Source organism: Panulirus ornatus, chromosome 27 (assembly GCF_036320965.1).
Source record: "Panulirus ornatus isolate Po-2019 chromosome 27, ASM3632096v1, whole genome shotgun sequence".
Classification (NCBI taxonomy): Eukaryota; Metazoa; Arthropoda; class Malacostraca; order Decapoda; family Palinuridae; genus Panulirus; species Panulirus ornatus.
The window spans coordinates 16,658,100-16,682,132 of NC_092250.1; the positions used below are offsets into that span (position 1 = coordinate 16,658,100).

At 43.6% G+C, this 24,033-nt stretch overlaps 1 protein-coding gene and 1 long non-coding RNA gene across 2 annotated transcripts in view; one reads left to right on the top strand and one right to left on the bottom strand.

The window, feature by feature from the left end:
• Positions 1-3,552, top strand: part of LOC139757606 (uncharacterized) — a 234,185-nt gene extending 230,633 nt beyond the window's left edge. Inside the window, exon 3 of the long non-coding RNA XR_011714681.1 lies at positions 3,394-3,552. This is a non-coding gene — a long non-coding RNA (uncharacterized lncRNA). The remainder of the gene's footprint in view (positions 1-3,393) is intronic.
• LOC139757675 (uncharacterized) overlaps positions 1-24,033 on the bottom strand; it is a 344,152-nt gene that overhangs the window by 296,417 nt on the left and 23,702 nt on the right. The gene's annotated exons all lie outside the window — the stretch shown is intronic.

Consider the following 24,033-nt stretch of genomic DNA (forward strand, 5'->3'; position numbering starts at 1 on the left):
GTTTTTGGTGAGGCGTTGGTTTATTGGCGTGTGCGAGTGTGTTTGGTTTATTGGCGTGTGTTTGGGGGGAGAGGCGTTGGTTTATTGGCGTGTGCGAGTGTGTTTGGTTTATTGGCGTGTGTGAGTGTGTTTGGTTTATTGGCGTGTCATTGGGGATGGTTTATTGGTGAGTTTTCACTTTGGTTTATTGGCGGGTGTTTGTTCTTCGGTGTTGGTCAGTTGGCGTGTTTTTGTGTGGCGTCGGTGTGTTGGCGGGTATTGCGCTTTGGTTTATTGGCGCGTCTTTTGGCAATTGGTTTACTCTTAGATGTCTTCGTTTCGCCGATTCTCTCTCTCTCTCTCTCTCTCTCTCTCTCTCTCTCTCTCTCTCTCTCTCTCTCTCTCTCTGTAAGTTACTGATCAACTTTGATGTACTAAGTACATGTAAACTTCACAGAAGACATTGGACGTCTTCATGGTACTCATTGCTCTAAATTTACGTGTACAGTTGCAGTTTTTATTTTCTTTCTTTTATACCCATTTCTTTTTTTTTTTTTTTTTGTTGCGTCAGATTGGAAAATCCGTACGATATATGATGTTCGAATGGCAGCCCATGGGAAGAAATCTTTCCCTTCTTAGATAACCGAAGATTTTTTCTCTCTTCCTCTTTATCTTTCTCTGGATTTCCAGTTTTTGAAAATAGTTTCGCAAGTGTTGAATTTTTTTTTTCTTTTTTGAATTTTTTTTTACCGTGCCCCGGATTTACAGAGACGAAATGACTCTCCAGGTTACATACATTTCAAGTCACCTATCCTGAACCACAGAGGACCAGCCTCTGTAATTATGAAGCATTTCAGAGCGTCTGTGTTGATAACGATGTAATTAAGTAATTAGGGAAAATTATTTATTCTATATAGAATAAGACCAATGAATTCCTCCCGTTCTCATTGATTGATATAGATTTTTGAGACGAAGAATTTGTGAGTATATCATATAGTGGCGACGGGAATGGATGAAGGCAGCAAGTATGAATCATGTACATGTGTATATGTGTATATGTCTGTGTATGTGTATGTATGTATATGTTGATATGTATATGTATGTCCATGTGCGCGTATGGGCTTTTTAATGTTTATATACGCGTATATGAGTGGGTGGGCCAGTCTTCGTCCGTTTCCTGGCGCTGCCTCGCTGGCGCGGGAAACAGCGAGTAGGTACAATAGATCAGAGAGCAAGTTTGACTGCAAGACGTTGGGTGCCACCAGACCTGGCAGACCGTGTGTGGGTCGTGGGCATAGTCGAAGCTCTCTCTTCCTGCCTTCGAAGTGGGCAAGTATGGTAGTTACCTTGTCTTTCTCCCCCACTTGCACGTCCATGCATCACGAAGGAGGAGGAGGAGGAGGAGGAGGAGAAGGAGAAGGAGAAGAAGAAGAAGAAGGAGAAGGAAAAGAAGAAGAGGAAGAAGAAGGAGGAGGAGGAGGAGAAGGACAAGAAGAAGAAGAGGAAGGAGGAGGAGGATGGGGAGAAGAGGAAGAAGAAGAAGAAGAAGAAGAAGAAGAAGAAGAAGAGGAAGGAGGAGGAGGAGGAGGAGGAGAAAAGGAAGAAGGAGAAGAAGAAGAAGAAGATGGAGGCAGACTTAAGTATTTTCCGATTCACTTTGATTGTCTCTCCGATCTATCGGCCGTGCCGCCCCTCCTCCTCCTCCTCCTCCAGTGGAACGCTCACAGCCAAATCTCTTCATTTATCTCAATTTTTCCCTTGACGGTACTTGGCTTCCAGGTCCTGTACCAGACAGAATATTTTTTTTTCTCTCTCTGTCTGTCTCTGTCTCTTTCACACACGACTTCCTCTAAGCCACGACCTCCATCTAAACTACGACCTCCATCCAAACTACGACCTCCATCTAAACTACGACCTCCATCTAAACTTACGACCTCCATCTAAACTTACGACCTCCATCTAAACTTACGACCTCCATCTAAACTACGACCTCCATCTAAACTTACGACCTCCATCTAAACTTACGACCTCCATCTAAACTACGACCTCTTCCTGAACGACTTAGTTCAGCCACCTCCTCTCTCTCTCTCTCTATCTCTCTCTCTCTCTCTCTCTCTCTCTCTCTCTCTCTCTCTCTCTCTCTCTCTCTCTCTTTATCTCTCTTTATCTCCCTTTATCTCTATCTCTTTATCTCTCTCTCTCTCTCTTTCTCTCTCTCTCTCTCTCTCTCTCTCTCTCTCTCTCTCTCTCTCACCTTTGTAGCGAAAATGCCACCCGTCACCAGAGAGAAGCTATAATTGCCGGACGTTAAAGACAAATAACAAATCTGATGAAAGACAAATATATATATATCCCCCCCCCCATTACCTCCCCCTCCCCCCCCATTACCTCCCCCTCCCCCCCCACCCACCCCCATTACCTCCCCCTCCCCCCCCCCACCACCTCCCCTTGAAATGAATAAAAACAAAAAATAGAAATCCGGTCTGGATAAAACGGCAACGGCAGGTCTCAATAGGCGAGGTTCTCTCTCTCTCTCTCTCTCTCTCTCTCTCTCTCTCTCTCTCTCTCTCTCTCTCTCTCTCTCTCTCTCACTCTCTCTCTCTCTCTCTCTCTCTCTCTCTCTCTCTCTCTCTCTCTCTCTCTCTCTCTCTACCTGGTCGTTCCTGGTACAAGGGTCGTCCCGTCCCGTGTAAGCGGTGTGGCGAGCCCCTCCCTCCCCCACCTCCCCCTCCCCCCAGAAATGAACAGACCTCAAGGCAAACTGTTCTCAGACGCGGGCAGGGGAATTGTTCTCGATGTTCACACTGTTGTTCTTCTTCCGTCGAGAACCGGGGGGGGGGGGGGGGGGGGGGTTTGGATCAGCTCTCTTGGCGCAGGGGGGGGGGGGGGGTTGTGGTAGAGCAATTTCAGAAGCTGAATTGGCTCAAATCAGTCTTGTGACGTCGACCAATTACGTCAGAGTTTCAAAGCCACGTAATAGGCTGATGTCATATCCGGTCGTATGATCTCGGTCGGCAAACACGTTCTCATTGTTTGCCCCAGTGATTGGTTTGCGCCGTGTTTGTCTACGGCAAACAATACACCTTTCTTACTCCGCTCTGACACGACCTGGATGTAAAGGGCTGGGTTATAGGGGAGGGGGGGTGGTGGGGGGTAAACAATCCTTGTTTGCCCTCCGTCGTGCAAACAAAACAAAGAAATAGGTAAACCAAAAGCCTGTCATGGGGTTTATCATGGCTTCTGTTTTAAGAACGGCAACAGATGACGGGAGAGATAGACAGATAGGTAGATAGATAGATAGATAGATAGATAGAGAGAGAGAGAGAGAGAGAGAGAGAGAGAGAGAGAGAGAGAGAGAGAGAGAGAGAGAGAGGTATTCAAGTGTTCATTTGTCCTTTGTTGCTCTTTTTCCAGGCTTCGGATACAGGTACTTCAGATCCTTGGGGGGGGGGGGGGTCACATGGTTTCGAACCCCCTGAACTTCACCTTTGAAGACGAGTCGAGGAACTTGACTGAGGCAGGGAGGTAGACCATGGCGGACAGAGGCATCAAACCGAGGCATGAGAACTGAGGCACAAGGTGATTGAGTGAAGGGGGAAGTGAGAGAGAGAGAGAGAAAGAGAGAGAGAGAGAGAGAGAGAGAGAGAGAGAGAGAGAGAGAGAGAGAGAGAGAGAGAGAGAGGTGGGTGTGTCTTTGGTTACATGGAAAAGTCTGGAAAAGAAGGTAATTAGATACCAGGATGTTCTACACCCTGGATTACCTTCCAGCAGTTTGTCTATTTACCATGTAAGTAGGTGTACCATTTCCCCGATTTCTATGCGATGTGGGGGGTTCTACTACCGTTTTCTATTTGTCTTTTGTACATGGCCATGGCACACACACACACAGGATTCAAGTATAGTTTTTTTTTTTCTATAGACGACCATGCTATAGGAGGGTTTTTGATAGACTTCTATATGAGCGTGATATATAGAGGTGTTCTATCCCGGCTCTGCTCTACATAGCTCTATATATACACGACCAGTGGATTTAAGGGGTTCTTTTGAAATCATCTCTCCCATCATGTTTTATAGATTATTTCTATTTTCTATACAAAGACGACTTAGAGAGAGGGACTATTATAGGTTTCTGCATCGCTAACTGGGTTCTGTCACGGTTTTCTGTACGTCCAAGATGTAGGGGGATCTGATGTAGACACAGTTTCACTATATATACATTGGTATATTCTAGTCAGATTTAATGTCCTACGTCTTCTACATCTCTTTCTGGTGTTATAATGTTGATAACTGCATCAGTCTTCATTGTAGTAGTAGTAGTAGTTATTGTTGTGGTTTTTGTAGTTATAACGTTGAATTCTTCATTGTATGTCAAAGACAAAAGGAAAAATTTATTGTCTCCCTTACTTTCCGTGTAACGGTTGAGTTACCGCTCAATATTTTGACGTTTTCTGTAAGTGCAAATTAACCATTTTCTATGATAGTGAAACCCGGATATTTGGGAGTCAGGATATTCACGCGTATGTATGTCGAGTATTCAGCAACCGCATGTGAATATTTGGATATTTTGCCTATACACGTACACCACAACATATTTCAGTAATTTCTGTTGACAAATATGAAACTTAAACGGTAAAAATCAAGGCAAAATCAAAACTTTTGAAGTAATAGCCATTGGATTTCCCTAATTTCTAAAAAGAAAAAAAAGGGCTGAATATTTCCAACCCTTTGAAGTGTGGTTTAGGGTCTATAGTGAGAAATGAAGATCTGCCTTTAAATTTTTAAGGGAGCTAAGGTGGAATATATAGTGACCCATGCTGGGAATTTACGTCATGTGTTAAAAAGATAGAAATAAATAGATAAATAGATATATGTACGGGGCGTTTGCTACATAGTAATGGCCCAAGGTAGAAATTTTGGTTGTATAAGCTGGATTTTATTTCTTTTTGTAGTTCTTAACTGGAGATTAAAATGTTTAGGGTTAATGGTGTAATTTAAGGATAACCGTGCTAAAAAAAGATTTGTACAATTTAAGTGATCATAATGATGATAGTAATAGTAATATTAATGATTTACAATAATAATAATAAATGGTGATGATAATAGTAATAGTAATAATGATGATAATAATAATAGTAGTAATAATGATAATAATAATGATAATAATAATGATAATAATGATAATGATAATAATAATGATAGATAATTATATATATATATATATATATATATATATATATATATATATATATATATATATATATATATATATATATATATAAATATACGAATTACTTTAGTCCATCCCCCACACACTTCCATTTTCTAATTTCAATGAACAGGATCATTCAACGAAATTGAAAACGTATTATTGGATATATATATATATATATATATATATATATATATATATATATATATATATATATATAAAGAGGATTACTTAAAATCTAGTTCATTTCGTGATTTTGCCTCGCTCAAGGCCATACTGGGTTGTGATGTTGGGCAAATTGGTCAAAAAAAATTAAAAATAAATTCTGGTCAGGACACGAGGTTAGGAGGTCATTTTGCTGGTTATGAATGTCCTTCTTAACCGGGATATGAAGTTGAAACGGCGGTCACGCCCGTGTTAACCGGAATGTCGCGTTAATATATATATATGTGTGTGTGTGTGTGTGTGTGTGTGTGTGTGTGTGTGTGCGGTTAGGCCCCTCTTCCACGGGGTGATTATTCGAATTGGTGTTTATATCTTTCTTAACCGGATTGTCGTGTCGAAACGGTGGTTCTATCGTTCTTAACCGGAATATCATGTGTTGAATATTACACTCTTCTTAACCGGAAGGCAATGTCGATATTTCGGATATACATTCTTAACCGAAAAATCTGGTTGGAATGGAGGTTATATATATATATATATATATATATATATATATATATATATATATATATATATATATATTTTTTTTTTTTTTTTTCATACTATTCGCTATTTCCCGCGATAGCGAGGTAGCGTTAAGAACAGAGGACTGGGCCTTTGAGGAAATATCCTCACCTGGACCTCTTCTCTGTTCCTTCTTTGGAAAATTAAAAAAAAAAAAAAAAAAAAAAGAGGGGAGGATTTCCAGCCCCCCGCTCCCTTCCCTTTTAGTCGCCTTCTACGACACGCAGGGAATACGTGGGAAGTATTCTTTCTCCCCTATCCCCAGGGATATATATATATATATATATATATATATATATATATATATATATATATATATATATATATATATATATATGGTCGTCTTGCCCTCGTCTTCAGTGTTGTGGGGGTGGGGGGGATTGGGGGGGTCACGTAGGGGTTTACTGGAGAGAGAGAGAGAGAGAGAGAGAGAGAGAGAGAGAGAGAGAGAGAGAGAGAGAGAAGGGGAGATTGACCCTATAATGGATGTCTGTGTGTGTGTGGGTGGGTGGGTAAAGCTCCCCCCCCCCTCTCTCTCTCTGGGGGTAGGAGGGTGCTTGGCTGTGGATCCCCCCTCCCCCCCCGGCACCCCCCATTAGACTCTGCATTCTTTGACAAGTTGTGAACTTTGACCCCGGGAGACGTGAAGGCAAGGATGGTCGACAAGCATTTTACCAAACTATTGAAGGGTTGGAGCCATATATATATATATATATATATATATATATATATATATATATATATATATATATATATATATATATATTCCTATGAGTCTACGGGGAAAATGAAACACGAAAAGTTCCCAAGTGCACTTTCGGGTAATAATCACATCATCCACGCGCAAAATTGTGATCCTTTCCAATATATATATATATATATATACACGAGCAAATAGACAGACATTTAGATAGATAGGGTAGCGTGTCTACTGATCTTCGGTCACGCTCGGAAACCCGTTTTCCCATTAACTCTCTCTCTCTCTCTCTCTCTCTCTCTCTCTCTCTCTCTCTCTCTCTCTCTCTCTCTCTCTCTCTCTCTCTCTCTCTCTCTCCAACACTATCACCACTCCCGTACATGCATGCGTCCATGTCCACATTACGAACAAGACCCGGCAGGCTTTCTTCCTCTTTTCTTAATTTTAAGCCCGGCGATCTCTCCGGGTTTTAATTCACTCCAACCTCGCGCCCTCTTTAAACCACCTCCCCCCTCCCTCCCTCCCTCCCTCCATCCCTCCCTCCCTCCCTCCCTCCCTCCAACACAAGTCAGCCCCACATTCTTCCTTTTCATTTCCTTTTAATGAGGGTTTCCCCGCTCGGCTCTGGTTTCTGAATATCGCCTGGCGATATTCCTCTCTGAATGGCCTTTGGAGGCATTGGAAGACGTATATCCTGTAGATGTGTATAGATATTTGTATATATATATAAAGAAAAAGATTTTTCCTCATTTGATTCATCAAGTCTCATTTGCACAGCGCAGGTGGAGTGTTTATTAAGAGCGAAGCGCGCATGAATGTGTATTGAAGATGTATACGTGCGTGTATTCTGATCATTATTGTGATAGGCTCCGCGTATTATTATTATTACTCTCTCTCTCTCTCTCTCTCTCTCTCTCTCTCTCTCTCTCTCTCTCTCTCTGGTACCAGAGAGTTGCTTTATGATTCGTTATGCGCGTCTGCCTGCGTGTTTCACCAGTGGGGTATACGTGAGGTGGAGGTAAGGCAGATGGAAGTTCCGTGGGAGGGGTAAGTGGCTGCCGGGTCTCGTGGAGCTTCTGTAGAAGCGAGAGAGAGTGAGAGAGAAGATTTCGGAGAGGTACGTATCCAGTGGGCTTTTTTTTGCTGATGGTCTACGCCGCAGGAGGAGGTTGGGCACCGAAGACCCAGGAGAGCCCTGCCGAGAGGATCCCGTGGAAGATGAGGCAAGACAGAGCCCCCCGTAGAAGGGCGATGTTCCAGGAGTCACATTTCCAGGTGCAAGGGGGGAGGGGGGGGGCGTCCCGGTGTCTTCGAGCTGGTGGAGTGAGTGACCACTTCTCCCACAAGTGCATGGACGTGGACGAAGCATAATGAGGTCGACCACGGTGATGGTGTTGACTGTGTGGGCGTTACCGGCAAACCCCTCCCTATACGGTGGAACCCTGAAGGATTATTATGTAGGATCTCCTTTATAGAGGTCGGTGTTGTCTAACCTGTTTTGGTACCTGGCCTGTGACCTGCGTGGTGGACCCCCGGAGGTCAAAATGACGTCACAAGATGCCATAGGACGTCAGATAACAACAACAAAAGATACGAGAAGTCTTTCGAGGATGTTTTCACTTCGTGTCGCTCTTTCTCCCGTACGTAATGTCAGGTTCATCCATAACTGCTGATAGAGAGCCATTCACTCATCAACGTCGCGTTAATTACCCTCATTAATCAGCGTCAGTCTCTGGTAGGGGGGGGGAGGGGGGATAATTAATGTCTCAAAGTGGGTTTGTAGATGAATGTCTCCTCCCTTACCCTCGTGTCTAGTGATCTTCCTCTCCTTTCAACTTCTTCCTTCCACTCTGATGTGATTTACGTGACTCCCAAACCCCTTCCTTCTTCTCCTCCTCCTCGACCTCGGCCTCTTCTTCTTCTTCTTCCTCCTCCTCGGCTTCTTCTTCTTCTTCTTCTTCTTCTTCTTCTTCTTCTTCTTCTTCTTCTTCTTCTTCCTCCTCCTCCTACTCGGTCTCTTCTTCTTCTTCTTCTTCTTCTTCTTCTTCTTCTTCTTCCTCCTCCTCCTCCTCCTCCTCCTCCTGACGCCTTAGTCACCTCCCAGACAGTAAACAGGAGTGTGAGTCATGGGAGGATCAACAAACCCAGCCGGACGCCATGACTGATGCGCTCCCCAACACACACACACACACACACACACACACACACACACACACATACACACACACACACACACACACATACACACACATACACACACACACACACACACACACACACACACATACACACACAAGCAAGGCTCAACCTCCCATAAAATACGGCGATAACCCAACCGACCACCTTATTTGATGCCCTTCGGAGCACGTAGGGAGAGAGAGAGAGAGAGAGAGAGAGAGAGAGAGAGAGAGAGAGAGAGAGAGAGAGAGAAGAGGCATAGATGTAATATGAACTGTTCTCTGTGGTCTATGTGTGTGGGTGTGTGTGTGTGTTGTGTGACCATGAGACGCCAGCACTTCGGGAGAACTAAGGAATGTTGATAACTTCAGGGGGGGGGGGGAGGAGGGGGGGAAACTCAGGGTTGTTTACACGTGACCAGAACAAACGCAGTCATCAGGGAGGTCAGGGGGAGAATGAGGAGGAGGAGTTGCCAGATACCATCATCCAGTCCATTAACAACTCTATTTTTCTCTCCATCCCGCGTCTCATGCATCACGGTCATGGAAATTCTGCTTCGCTGTTAATAGGACGGGTGGATTGAACCTCTCGATGAATGATAGCTTCAGAAACATAGCCGGTTATAAGGAAGGTGTGGCGAGGTGCCGATGGGAATGAATAAAGGCAGACAGTGTGAATTGTGTGCATGGGTATATATGTATGTGTCTGTGTGTATATATATGTGTACATTGAGATGTATAGGTATGTATATTTGCGTGTGTGGACGTGTATGTATATACATGTGTATGGGGGTGGGTTGGCGCCCTTTCTTTCGTCTGTTTCCTTGCGCTACCTCGCAAACGCGGGAGACAGCGACAAAGCAATATATATATATATATATATATATATATATATATATATATATATATATATATATATATATATATATATATGACATAATACCTTCCAACAGCCAGGATTCGAACCCAGGACCTTTCTGTTCTGGGAGAGAACATTTAACGTTTGTTCAACTCTGATAATAAAATTGTAACCGAAAATTAATCCATTAATGATAATGATATGCGAATAACATTAGTGAAATGCAAAATGACACTAATCATATTTCTCTTTTGATATTAACGTAGGCATTTTGTGTAGTGCCAGCCATTGCTCCAGAGGACCCAGAGCTAAGCTGACAAGCTTGAACGAAAACGTGTTCAACCCAGTTTGAACTCTTGGTCCCGGGAGGTTTCAGCTTATCCAGTTTAAGAGGGGGGGTTAAGCGGTGGGGACAGGCTAAGAGGAAACGATCGCTTGAGGGAGGAGAGATTAAACGCTGATACGAGATAAGACTGTTGGAGAGAGAGAGAGGTAAAACTGTTGGAGAGAGAGAGATAAGACTGTTGGAGAGAGAGAGAGAGAGAGAGAGAGAGAGAGAGAGAGAGAGAGAGAGAGAGAGAGAGAGAGAGATAAGGTAGTATTTGAAGGTCACGAGAGATGAGGCATGACAAAGAGGTCATGAGAGATATGGCAGTTTAAAGGCATTTCAGCGAATGAGGTACGAATAGACTTCATAAAGACTCACTATGAGGGTGTATGAGAAAGTGGTGAGGGGTTTATTAAACAGTGGAGAGGTTGTATGAGGAATGCGTGTGCGGTCGTTATGAGGGAGTTGTGAGGTTGTATGGGATAATCGTCTTACCAGAGGGGAATGACAGTGTCTTCCACAGAGTCTGATAATGAGGCGCTGTTAATGAGTGATGAGGCACCTGTGAGGAGTAGGTACTGATGCATGAGGAGGTGATTACGAAGTGAACAAATGTTGCGACACATGGGGAAATCATGAGGCATTGACGATGAGGATGTAAAGAATAAGGAGATAAATGAGGCGTTAATGAGGACGCTACAAAACAGTGATGAGGTGGACATACCGTGAAGTTGATTGTCCTTAGAAATACCATAAGATCTGCTTTGGGGGAAACGATCCTTTATCTCATCACGCGAAGGGATTCGAACCCTCTGGAACTGGTGGTGTTTATAGACGATCAACGAGGCTTGGACACTCTCTGACGCCTTCTAGATCTTCAAAACAGACCCTCCCCACCGTGCGAAGACCCTCTGGTTCGTGACGCGAGAACCCGGATCCGTTTTCTGTCTTTTTTACGAGAAAACTGAAATGACTAATTAAGTTCAGACTATGAAGATATTTTCCCCCGGGCTTAATATGCGCGTGCTGAAAATAATTCAGTCGCGACTGCTAAAATCGCGTCCGTTTTGCATGTATTAACGTAGCTGGGAAAGGCTTTGTTCTTTACAAGACAAAAAAGAAAAAAATAATTTTCCTGGAATAGACTTAAAAAATTAAGGGGTTATTTTAGCGGAATCCGCTAACAAAGGTCGATTTTAAGCCTACCTTGCTATATTTTCCATTTACTGTCGACTGTCGACTGTGATGTACGTTCGACTTGTCAGACATCGCTCAAAATACACCGTTACTTATGATAAAGTAATAGATATATAGCAACAACAGCTCTTAACAGCATTTACTCAATAGCAGTAATGTTAGCGTGGGTCCGCTAAGGTGAGCGGAAAAGAAAAACAAGGTTGAAATGGAGTATAGAGTCATTAACTCCCTTTGACCTCCACTGCTCGTGATCCCGCTAATCACCTTTTCTAGGTAGAAGACAGCGAAGCCACACTGGCCGGGAAAGCGCCCCAGCAGGGGCGGGGGAGAGTGGGTTTACGGAATAAATAGAAAGATGAAAAATATGTAAATAAGTCTGGGAAATGCGTTGGTACATTGTGGATGTTTGAAACGCTTTGTATGCAAGATTAAGTATATATATATATATATATATATATATATATATATATATATATATATATATATATATATATATATACTTAATGTTGTATACAAAGCGTTGCCGACTACACGCGCAAAAGGTCCTGGGTTCGAATCCTGGCTGTTGGAGGGTATTATGTGGTGTGTGTGTGTTGTGTGTGTGTGTGTGTGTGTGTGTGTGTGTATGGTCAAAAGCAATCCATACTTGAGGTAGAATATTTTTTTGACTCTGAAAGGCTGAGGTCACTTTCAGTTCATTACCGTGACACTAAGAGCCAGCGCAATGCTCTTGAACTCCTCTCAGGGTATCATCTTAGATCACCGCCTCGTAGAATTGTCGAAAATGTAGTCATTTAAAGTTATGCTAGACCCAATAAAAGCATCGTTGCGTTTTCATATTAAGAGAAAAAGTTACAGTTTTTAATTAAATGGTAATGAGAGTGGAAATTAGAAGTTAAATATTAAGAAAATTATTAGAAAATGGGAACAGGTAAGTTGAAAACTCCGAAAGAAATTGGGTAAACTGTTTAAAAGTGTTGATGTGTTGACTGGTAAGGGGAAATGTTCTAAAATAAGAAGTGTTCTCAGTTTTATTTTACAGTTTTGGTAAAGAGGGGTTTTAAAATCTTGCCACATTCTGTCTTGGGTTTGAATTCTCTTTTCTAAGATAGCAAGACTCATTTTATTGTGGCAAGAATAGAGGAGGTTAGGACTTGAGGAAGAAGAAAAATCTGTTGCTCTCTCTCTCTCTCTCTCTCTCTCTCTCTCTCTCTCTCTCTCTCTCTCTCTCTCTCTCTCTCTCTCTCTCATAGGTACTAGGCATCCTCCACCCCCTAGACCAGGGAGGTATACGACTTTAGTGCATAGAAAGATTTAGAAAAAGAAAAAGGAAAAAAAGATAATGTCCCTTGGGGGAACACATGACACTTTCTTGACCCCAGGGCTCTCATTGACCTGTGACCAACCCCCTCCCTTGCCTGGTCTTTCTCCCCCGTTCCAGAGTGTAATGGACCTGAGAGAGAGAGAAAGAGAGAGAGAGAGAGAGAGAGAGAGAGAGAGAGAGAGAGAGAGAGAGAGAGAGAGAGAGAGAGGGAGAACATCTCTCTACAGCCTCCATAAAAAGTTTTATGGCAGGTATGGCAACCCTAGGTAAGTGTGGTCAAGGGGGGTTAGGGGGCGCTGGTGTTGTCAAGCTAATGGCGAAGGTGAAACTGAGGAGTTTCAAGATGTTTCTTCGAGGTGTTGTCTGAGTCCTGTTTCAGTTCTCTGGCCTTCAATTCCTGTTTCCCCTGAGTTCAGTTTCAGTTCTCTGGCCTTCAATTCCTGTTTCCCCTGAGTTCAGTTTCAGTTCTCTGGCCTTCAATTCCTCTTTCCCCTGAGTTCAGTTTCAGTTCAATTAGCTCAAGTTTCAGTGTACTTGGCTCAGTTTTGGTTCCTTTTTTTGGCCCCATTTTCACTTCCTGCTTCAGTTTCAGTTCCTTTGGCTCAAGTTTCTGTGCACTTGGCTCCAGTTTTGGTTCTTCTTTTGGCCCCAGTTTCACCTCGTGCTTCAGTTTTGGTTCTCTTGGCTCCAGGTTTCGGTCCTCTTCGCTTCAGTTTCAGTCCTTTTGACCCCAGTTTCGGTCTTCTCGGCTCCAGTTTCACTTCTCTTGGGTCCCGTTTCGGTCCTCTTGCCTCTAGTTTCAGTCCTCTTCCCCTCCAGTTTCACTCGTCTTGGCTGTAGTTTCAGTCCTCTCGGGTCGTGTTTCACTTCCTTTTCTTTGCCCCATGGAAGCAGGTGCGACACAGAAAACTCCTCTCTACTCAAAAGTTTCGTATCATGACGTGACGAAACTTATCATGACGTAACGTGAGTTGTCTGCAAGGGCTATATTCCCTCATTTTACGTATGTAATTATCAATACAATTATGACAAAAGTTCTAATTACCTTGATATGGCTAATTAAGCTCGTTCCGGTGATTAGAGTGAGTTAGAATTAGATTTCTAGATTAAATGAATATTTGAGTTAGAATTATATTTCTAGATTAAATAAATATTTGAGTTAGAATTAGATTTCTCGATTAAATTGATGATTGAGTTAGAATTACATTTCTAGATTAATGAATATTTTATTTTGAATTAGATTTTTAGATTGAATTGAATGTTTGAGTTAGAATTAGATATTTAAGTTAAATGAATATTTGTTGTTAAATCTGACTACAGCAGCTGAATGGAAATGTATTAATATTTTGTATTAGACGAATCGGCAACTCTCTCTCTCTCTCTCTCTCTCTCTCTCTCTCTCTAAACGATGCCTGATAGCGACGGAAACAAGATTGAACTATTTAGGGGGGGAAGTTAGCCGCTGATGTGACGCGGGCTTCACAGAAAACGGGGGGTGGGGGGGCTCTCTTGTTTGACTCGGGCTCCACAGAAAATGAGGTTCAGAGCTCAAATTTGACACACGAAAGAAAACTGTTTCAGGGCTGTAGTTTGACGTGGGCTTCAAAAATACGAGTTTCGGAGCTCTTAACTTGACGCAGGCTTAACAGAAAACGGATTTCGGGGTCCTGTTTTACACTGAACTTCACAGAAAACGGATTTTGGGGTCCTACATTACACTGAACTTCACAGAAAACGGATTTCGGGGTCCTATTCCACACTGAACTTCACAGAAAACGGTTGTAGGGTTCTCATTTGGACTAGCCTCACAGGGAAAAAAGAAAGATTTCGAGCTCCAGGGGAGGGGGGGGGGGGGGGGGGGGGAGGGTGTTAGTTAGAGCTGTAATTTGACGCAGACCCTCATAGAAAACGGTATTTAGAGCTCCAGAGCTTAACCCAGGTAGGCCTCCACAGAAAACGGGGTCAGGTCTGTCGCCTCTCGGTACACACTGGCTTAATGGGGTTAATGGTAATGGGGTGGAGGGGTAGTGGTGCTAAGGGGGGGTTAGTGGCGTGGCCAGGTTAATGGTTTTGGTACCGGGAGGGGCAGCGCCGGGTTCAAGGGTCGTACCGTCGTGTTCAAGGGTCGTACCGTCGTGCTTAAGGGTCGTACCGTCGTGCTCAAGGGTCGTACCGTTGTGCTCAAGGGTCGTACCGCCGTGCTCAAGGGTCGTACCGTCGTGCTCAAGGGTCGTACCGTTATGTGATAACTGCTATCAGCATAACAAGGAGTATTTAGAACTTGTGTCTAATAATGATCTCCATTAATTACTTCTCAAATAATCTCATTAGCGGGTCATCAGCCCTAACCCTCTCAACTGTACGACGTGTATTGTCGCGCGTCTGGCAGCGGCGGCGTCCACTTCATTAATCGTACGTCTGACAGCGGCGGCCTCACGGCAGTCACGTACCGGAGTAAATAAAAAAAAGAAAAATGAATCTTTGACCGTGAACTTTGACCTCTCTGGGGGGCCATTCTGGACCTGACCTTTTTTGCCTTAATAAGGTCAATAAGGACGTATAGTGGTGACCTGGGCGGTCATGATGGAGAGGTCGTTCAAGACAGGATAGTGAGGTTATGATGTCGTACGGACACACACACACACACACACACACCTATCCGCCCCTCCCTCCCTCTTCTCTCCCAGTTGGGTTGTTTACCTCATCGGCGTTAATCAATTCACAAGAAGCTCAAAGGCGAGGGAGGGAAAGTTTATGTCTTGTGTATCTGATTAGCCACGTGTGTGTGTGTGTGTGTGTGTGTGTGTGTGTATGTGTGTGTGTGTGTGTGTGTGTGTGTGTGTGTGTATGTGTGTGTGTGTAGGTGTGTGTGTATGTGTGTGTGTGTGTGTATGTGTGTGTAGGAGGGGGGGGGGGAAGGAAGGTATGCACGGCAACCATAACCCCTCCCTCCCCCTCCCCCCCTTCCCCCCTCCCCCCCTTCCCTCCCCCCCCTTCCCTTCCCTCCCTCCCTCCCCGTGTATGCACCACGCCCCTCCCCCACCACCGTGTAAACACACTAAGCACCCGTGTTCATTTTTTTTTCCCCCTCGCAAGTTTAATTCGGGAATGCGCGCCCGTGCGCGTGCGTGGAGATGGCGCCAGTTAGCGCGCGAGATCGTGCAATCATTTGACGGTAATTAGGACGTGGAATCATAATTAGGAGTAGACTAGATTAGGTTGATTTATGCATGGCATCATGCTGGTGCGTAATTAGGAGTGCTAATTAGGGCATGTGATCATGCTGGTGCGTAATTAGGGGTGCTCATTAGGGCATGTGATCATGCTGGTTCGTAATTAGGGGTGCTAATTAGGGCATGTGATCATGCTGGTGCGTAATTAGGGGTGCTCATTAGGGCATGTGATCATGCTGGTTCGTAATTAGGGGTGCTCATTAGGGCATGTGATCATGCTAGTGCGTAATTATGGGTGCTAATTAGGGCATGTGATCATGCTGGCGCGTAATTAGGGGTGGTAATTAGTGCTTGGGATCTTGGTGGTGCGTTATTAGTGGTGCTAATTAGCGTCCTGAATTACGTTGTTATGTAATCAAATGAGCGAATTTGATTACATTTCCCCTCGACTCCAATTCATGAGGGACTATACTCATACATCCATGAGGCCCACGACTCATATTCATGAGGGACTGTACTCATACATCCATGAGGCCCACCACTCAAATTCATGAGGGACTGTACTCATAAATTCGTGAGACCTTCGACTCAAATTCATGAAGCACTTTACTCATACATCCGTGAGACCCACGACTCATATTCATGAGGGACTGTACTCATAAATTCGTGAGACCCACGACTCATATTCATGAGGGACTGTACTCATAAATTCGTGAGACCCACGACTCATATTCATGAGGGACTGTACTCAAACACATGAGACCCACGACTCAAATTTATGAGGGATTCATATATATATACATAGGTTCCAAGCGTCTACCGTTTTCCATCTTCCTCACACCTCATGTTACAGGAGGGGATACAGCGGTGGGCCACGTTATGCCTCATGTCAACGCTCTGGGGGTTCTGTATTGATTAGATAAATGCACTGGTATACGAACCCGGGCTATTAGGAACCTTGTGACTAATGTCTCCCGTGGAGCCAGCAACGCCTCGCTGTGTGTGTGTGTGAGTGTGTGTGTGTGTGTGTGTGTGTGTGTGTGTGTGTGTGTGTGTGTGTGGAAAGAGAGGTCGCTGTCTGTCAGAGCAGAGATGGGTATGTTCGAGGATATAGTGGTCCCGACGGTGTTGTATGGAGGCGAGGCGTGACCCGTCGATAAGAAGTACGGAGGAAGAAGGCGGGATGTGTTGGCATTGGCATATTTGAAGACAGTATGTGGTGTAGGGAGAGCCGTTTGAATATAAATAAGAGAGAGACGTGTGGTTGTAAAAGAAGTGTGTATGGGATACCTGAAGTATGGTGTGCTGTAATGGTTTGGACAAATGGAGAGGATGAGTGAGGAAAGGTTGACTTAAGAGGGGTAGACATGTCAGAAGTGGTGGGAACACGGGGGAAGGGTAAAACCAAGGAGATGGATGGAGTGAAAGATTCTTTTGAGCTTTCGGGACCCGAACGTGCAGGAAGGTGCGAGGCGTGCAAGAGATAGAGCGAATTGGAGCAATGTATGGTATACAGGGGGCGACGTGCTTTCATTGACCTGAACCAGGGTATATGATGGTGTTTGGGGCTTGGGTGTGGATAGGGGAACTCTTAGTTTATGTGCATTATACATGAGAGCTAGAGAATGGATTACAAGCGAATAAGGCCATTCCTTCGTCTGTTCCCGGCGCTACCTCGCCAACAAGAGAAACGGTAAATAAAAGTACGGATAATCTGTTTGTACTAGAAGCCCCTTCTGTCTTGATTTCCCTCGCTGTATTATAACAAACACGGTAGTAAAACGAACGATTATTGCGTCCGAAACTCACATGACATTACTGGCAAGACTTTATTGATTACGTAACACTGACGCGTCATGCCCAACGCAGTGCAACAGCGTATTGCGTCATTGGGGATTAACATAATCATAAAGCCATCAGCTGACGAAGGGATTTGAAGACCGTTTTTTTCTTAAATAACAGGGAACCTATACAACATTTTCACTAATGACTGATGGCAACATTTAAATCTCAGAGCTGTTTACTTCTACGTACTTAAATCCAGTGTTTACTTGAACGTCAACAATAAAGATACGGTTAAGGGGCAAGGAATTTATTTATTTTTTATTTTCCAGCCATTTAGAGAAAGAGGGGAACATAATCAGTCGACAATTAACGCGTCAAGCGGTGCCGGTAAGTCTTGCGGGAGTTATCGTACCGCGGAAAAATATTCTTGTACGAACGTAACCCACTGGCGTGCCAGGAACTGACGCAGGCGCCCTGATCCCATCCGATACAGAACACACAATACATACCCCTCACCCCCCCACCCCTACCCCCCAAGCTAAGGCTTCGTTGAACAGCCGTTAAAGATTTACGTGGTACGAGGCTGGCATGAAAGCGCTTTCGGGAATCGTGTGGCCTCGTGTATGTGCCGGTATGTCATCGTGCATCAGGCAGCAGCAGCAGTTGCCAACGCGTAAATATTTCACTATTACCGCATGCGCAATGAATTATTGAACATTGTTTTCAGTGTATAATTATAAGGCCAGGAAGTTGTGTTTTACCCTGAGATTACGCGAAAAAAATCTTTGTTTTGCTTTTATCTTTGCGTGAGTGTATGTGGGGTAACTTTTATTTTTTTTTTCTTTTTAGCATACGTTTCCTATGTTTGCATGGGTCATTTTTGGGTCGTGGGAGTCTAAGGCGAATGGAAAACGGGGTATGTGTGTGTGTGTGTGTGTTTATTATTCTATTTTATTATACTTTGTCGCTGTCTCCCGCGTTAGCGAGGTAGCGCAAGGAAACAGACGAAAGAATGGCCCAACCCACCCACATACACATGTATATACATACATGTCCACACACGCACATATACATACCTATACATCTCAACGTATACATATATATACACACACAGACATATACATATATACACATGTACATATGTCATACTGTCTGCCCCTATTCAATCCCGTCGCCACTCTGCCACATGAAATGAAAACCCCCTCCCCCCGCATGTGCGCGAGGTAGCGCTAGGAAAAGACAACAAAGGCTACATTCGTTCACACTCAGTCTCTAGCTGTCATGTATAATGCACCGAAACCACAGCTCCCTTTCCACATCCAGGCCCCACAAAACCTTCCATGGTTTACCCCAGACACTTCACATGCCCTGGTTCAATCCATTGACAGCACGTCGACCCCGGTATACCTCATCGTTCCAATTCACTCTAGTCCTTGCACGCCTTTCACCCTCCTGCATGTTCAGGCCCCGATCACTCAAAATCTTTTTCACTCCATCCTTCCACCTCCAATTTGGTCTCCCACTTCTCCTCATTCCCTCCACCTGTGACACATATATCCTCTTGGTCAATCTTTCCTCACTCATTCTCTCCATGTGACCAAACCATTTCAAAACACCCTCTTCTGCTCTCTCAACCACACTCTTTTTATTACCATATATATATATATATATATATATATATATATATATATATATATATATATATATATATATATATATATATATTATACTTAACCGCTGTTTCCCGCGTCAGCGAGGTAGCGCCAGGAAAGAGACGAAAATGGCCCATCCACTCATACAACTTGGTAAAGAAAATTAGATAACTTGATAGCTCGTTAAGATAACTTAGCGACAGAGTATGTGTGTAAAGAAAACTTGATAATTGAAGGAAACATTCGTTATACAGTGATGTTTTGATTTCGGATAAGCAATGCAAAGTTTTACACACACACACACACACACACAACACACACACACACACACACACGCACACAGGTGTATTAAGTTCGGATAGTAGTCCATAGTTTGGACGGTTAATGCTAAGTTCGGATAGTCTGCGCCCAGTTCGGATGGTCAGGTGACAAGTTCAACTACACAAATGCCAAGTTCGGTTACGCAAATGCCAAGTTCGGATAGTCAGTGCCAAGTTCGATTACGCAGTGCCAAGTTTGGACGGTTGGTGCCAAGTTCGGTTACGCAGGCGCCAAGTTCGGATACGCATTGCCAACGGGCAGTTTCGCGATTATTCTACCAGACAACGAAACGTCTTGGTCACGCGATGTCTTAAGATTGATCATCGCTTCTCAAAGATTAATCCTTTATCCTTTTTTGCCAGTGGGAGAGATTGATCGCTCAACCCTCGGATCAATTCTGCAGTTCCTGGGGTAATTTTGGAAGTCCAAATTTTCGAAATGAAAAAAAAGAAGGAATAATTGTAAATTGTAAATAATTTTTTTTTTACTGGTGTGTGTCATAGTTTTTTTTACAGGACACCAATTTCGTATGTGTAGATATAGATATAAAAGTGTGTCTGGGGTAAACCATGGAAAGGTCTGTGGGGCCTGGATGTGGAAAGGGAGCTGTGGTTTCGGTGCATGACACATGACAGCTGGAGACTGAGTGTGAACGAATGTGGCCTTTGTTGTTTAATTTCCCTTGCGCTACCTCGCTAGAGGAGGAAGGAGGAGGGGGAGGGGGGGTGCTATATCATGTGTGGCGGGGTGGCGACGGGAATGGATGAAGGCGGCAAGTGTGGGTGTCTACATGTGCATATATGTATATGTATGTGTACGTTGAAATGTGTATGTACGTTTATCAGCGTGTGTGGGCGTTTATTTATATACATGTGTATGTGGGTGGGCTGGGCCATTCCTCGTCTGTTTCCATGCGCTACCTTGCTGACGCGGGAGACGGCGATTTATATATATATATGTATATTGAGGTCATTTATATGATATCGTGACCTGACCTCTCCCACCCCCCACGAATATAACCACGGACATACCCCCCCACCCCACGGAATTCGTGACAGTATTCTCCGCACGAACGAATCAGAGATGAAAGGATACGAAATGACAAGAAAAAGATGACCGAACGATTTTTTTTCGTTCAATTTATTCTTTTTTTTTTTTCGTCCTCGAATTTCTTGGTAAATATAGGGACGTAATTCAGCAGTGGATGTTAAGGTCCACAGACCCGTAGGTTCGTGTATGGATTACCAGTCTTAACGGGCTCTTTTCTCTCTTGACTCGAATAAACTAAGGGGCCATAAAGAGAACGGGATTTGTGTCCCAAAAGAGAACGGGATTTACGTGCCCTACTTGAAAAGTACACCTAACAACAGCTCAGGTAGTTGAGCACCTAAATTTACCGTTTAAAAGTTTTTAAGTATTTAGGTAATCTACATTTTACTGTGACAGGCGCCTGTGGGGGGGGGGGGGGGGAGCTGACTGGGAAAGTACGAGGTGACTACTTAACTCCATCTCTCTCTCTCTCTCTCTCTCTCTCTCTCTCTCTCTCTCTCTCTCTCTCTCTCTCTCTCTCAAGCCAATAGTGCTGAAGTCCAGAGGGTCAGATGGACAGTATTGTGGCCTACTTATGGGGGGGGGGACAAAACAAAACAAAAACAAAATACGCATTAGTCACGTACACCATTTTACATCCAAATTATAAAAATTTTCCATCTTTTTTTTTTTTTTTCTTTAAATCTATTGGGGGTTCTGTTCTGTACTGAGAGTGTCGACAGCCACAGCGAAAACTGTGTGGGGGAGACTGCTCACCAGTGGCATCATAACTCAAAACGGTCTCAGACGACGCTTCTGAAAGAGAGAGAGAGAGAGAGAGAGAGAGAGAGAGAGAGAGAGAGAGAGAGAGAGAGAAACGCTCACACACACACACACACACACACACACACACACACACACACACACACACCAGCAACAGGAGTACTGTATGTGTGTGAACACCACATCACTACCACTTGCCTCCCCCCCCCCCCCCCCACCTTCTCCTCCTCCTTCCCTCCCTTCCCTCCTTCCTCCCTTTATTGATCCTCCCTCTTGGTCAGGTACGACGCTGGGGGGGGGGGGGGTAAGGGGATAGGGGGGTGCTCTTAACGAGCAACGACATGGCTACTCAAATACCTCTACCTCCTCGACCCCCCTCCCCCCCCTCCATGCAAGATTCCACTTCGATGCCCCTCCCTCCCTCCCTCCCTCCCTCCTTCCCTCCCTCCGTCCCTCCCTCCTTCCCTCCATGGTCTACGTGAGTGCCTTTCAAGTCGATTTTGAATGAAATCTCAAAATGATGGGGGGTGGGGGGGGAGAGGATTTTGACCCTTATGAATTTCAAAATCATGGGGGGGGGGAAAAAGAGAGGATTTCGACCCTTAAGACGTCTCTCTTATCTCTTTATCAAGAGAACTTCTACCTTAGATTCCGGAACGTATGCAAATTGATTTCACGTGTCAGTGTTTGATAGAATAAAGTTCGTATGGAATCATATTTTGTTTGGGTACGAATTGATACGAATATAACTGAATTCAGAAGAGGAATTAACTACCCTGGGGGAGGTGGAGTTGGGTCATAACGAGGCTGTTCGCGATAGCGGAAGATAAGAGGAACTCATAAATTATAGTGAGGTAGGAGTAGAATGGCATGCAGACATTATCCAACAAAGAGGAAGACTTATGATAAGCTCTTCTTACAGATAAGGAGATGCAAATTATGTCACGCGTGGATTTGAAGTAAAATGTTGATGCGTTTTATGCTTAAAGGCGAATCCTTGGTACTAGGGTCAACCACCTTAATTGGTTGGTCGTTGCAAAAAGAAGAAGAAGAAGAATGGAAGAGTGAGTGAGAGGGAAAAAGAGAGATTGACATGGGAGTTCATCAGTGGGAAACCATGTTTTAATTTAAGTAAGCTCGTCTCTTTTTACAAAGATGATAACAGACCTCTTCCAGGATATATATATATATATATATATATATATATATATATATATATATATATATATATATATATATATATATATATAACATGTTTCTTGCCTAATTTCATTTATGTGTGTGTGTGTGTGTGTGTGTGTGTGTGTGTGTGTGTGTGTGTGTGTGTGAGTGAACACATACGAACAATAATAACTTAAGATCACTAGATACGAAAAGAAATAAGATTGATTCATTTTGAAAACAAAACTCAAATATTTCTTCAATCTTTTAAAATTTCTTATGTAATGTCACATCATAATGTTTCCTCCCATGATATGTTCATTTGTTCAGTTTACATCATCTGTTCATCATTCACGTCTTCATGAACACGTTGGAGGGGAGGGGGGGGGGATTAAAGCTCCACAAAAACATGGAAGTCTTATTCAAAAAGGAAAAAGGGATTTGGAGAATTTCCATTAGAAAACGGGTGGCTTCCATCCCTTCTTATATCTATGGTAATTGAGTCTTGCTATTTGTCTCGCCATGGCGGACAGGAGGAGGGGAAAAAAACGAAAAAAAAAAAAAAAAAACGAGCGTGAGGGACCTTACGTCGTTTTCTTTAAGGTCGAGAGGTTGTGACGTGTTCCCCATCTGTAGCAGTGACACCACCTGACGTTTTCTGTTCGTAGACGTTCCGACATGTACCTTATTTGGAGCAGTGACACCACGCGATGTTTTCTGTTACTAGACTATTGATTAAGTGAAAATAAGAAAAAAAAAGACACTATTTCTCAGAAAATGGAGGAATGTATCTGGGACATCTTTGGAAAAGTTAAGGAGTCTAAAAAAAAAGGTCATTTTTTTCCCGATAAAAATGCCTTTTTTTTTTCTCATGCAACCATTTTCCTTTTTTCTATTTTTTTTTTTTTTTTTGAGCATTGCCAAGTGATGGTTTGGATTGAAGCCCTGTCGTAGAAAACGGGTCCACATACACTGGTTTATTTTCTTTTTATGACTTCAGTTTCCTGAGCGATAGGATTCAGGCGAATGCTGAAGTGGTGGGGACTTGAACTGAAGTGGTGGGGACTTAAACTGAAGTGGTGGGGACTTAAACTGAAGTGGTGGGGACTTGAGAAAGGGGAAGAACTCCTCGTCTGTAATTCGTGGAAGTTGATGGAGTCCATATCCATCTTCAATCTGGTTGTGTAGGAGGCTGTGAGCTACCAGGATCCACCGTAACTTTGAAATACAAACTCACCATCAAAACAACACACACACACACACACACACACACACACACACACACACACACACACACACACACACACACACACACAAAGGACCCAGGAATACAAATCATTTGTCCCCATAAATCAAAACGGGTTTCTCAAGGCATCATAACCTCCCTTCGCCTAGGCCCTTGGAGAGTTATGGCATGTCTTGGAGGTGAAGTAAACCCCCCCTGTAGGAAATAATTCATTTTATGAGAGTCACTCAAGTCATAGCTGGTGCGAGGCTGCGCCTCCTCACTGCGCCTCAAGCCATAATGTTTCATGTACGAAAATAAAAATTGAAGTTGAGGAAAGTATATATATATATATATATATATATATATATATATATATATATATATATATATATATATATATAT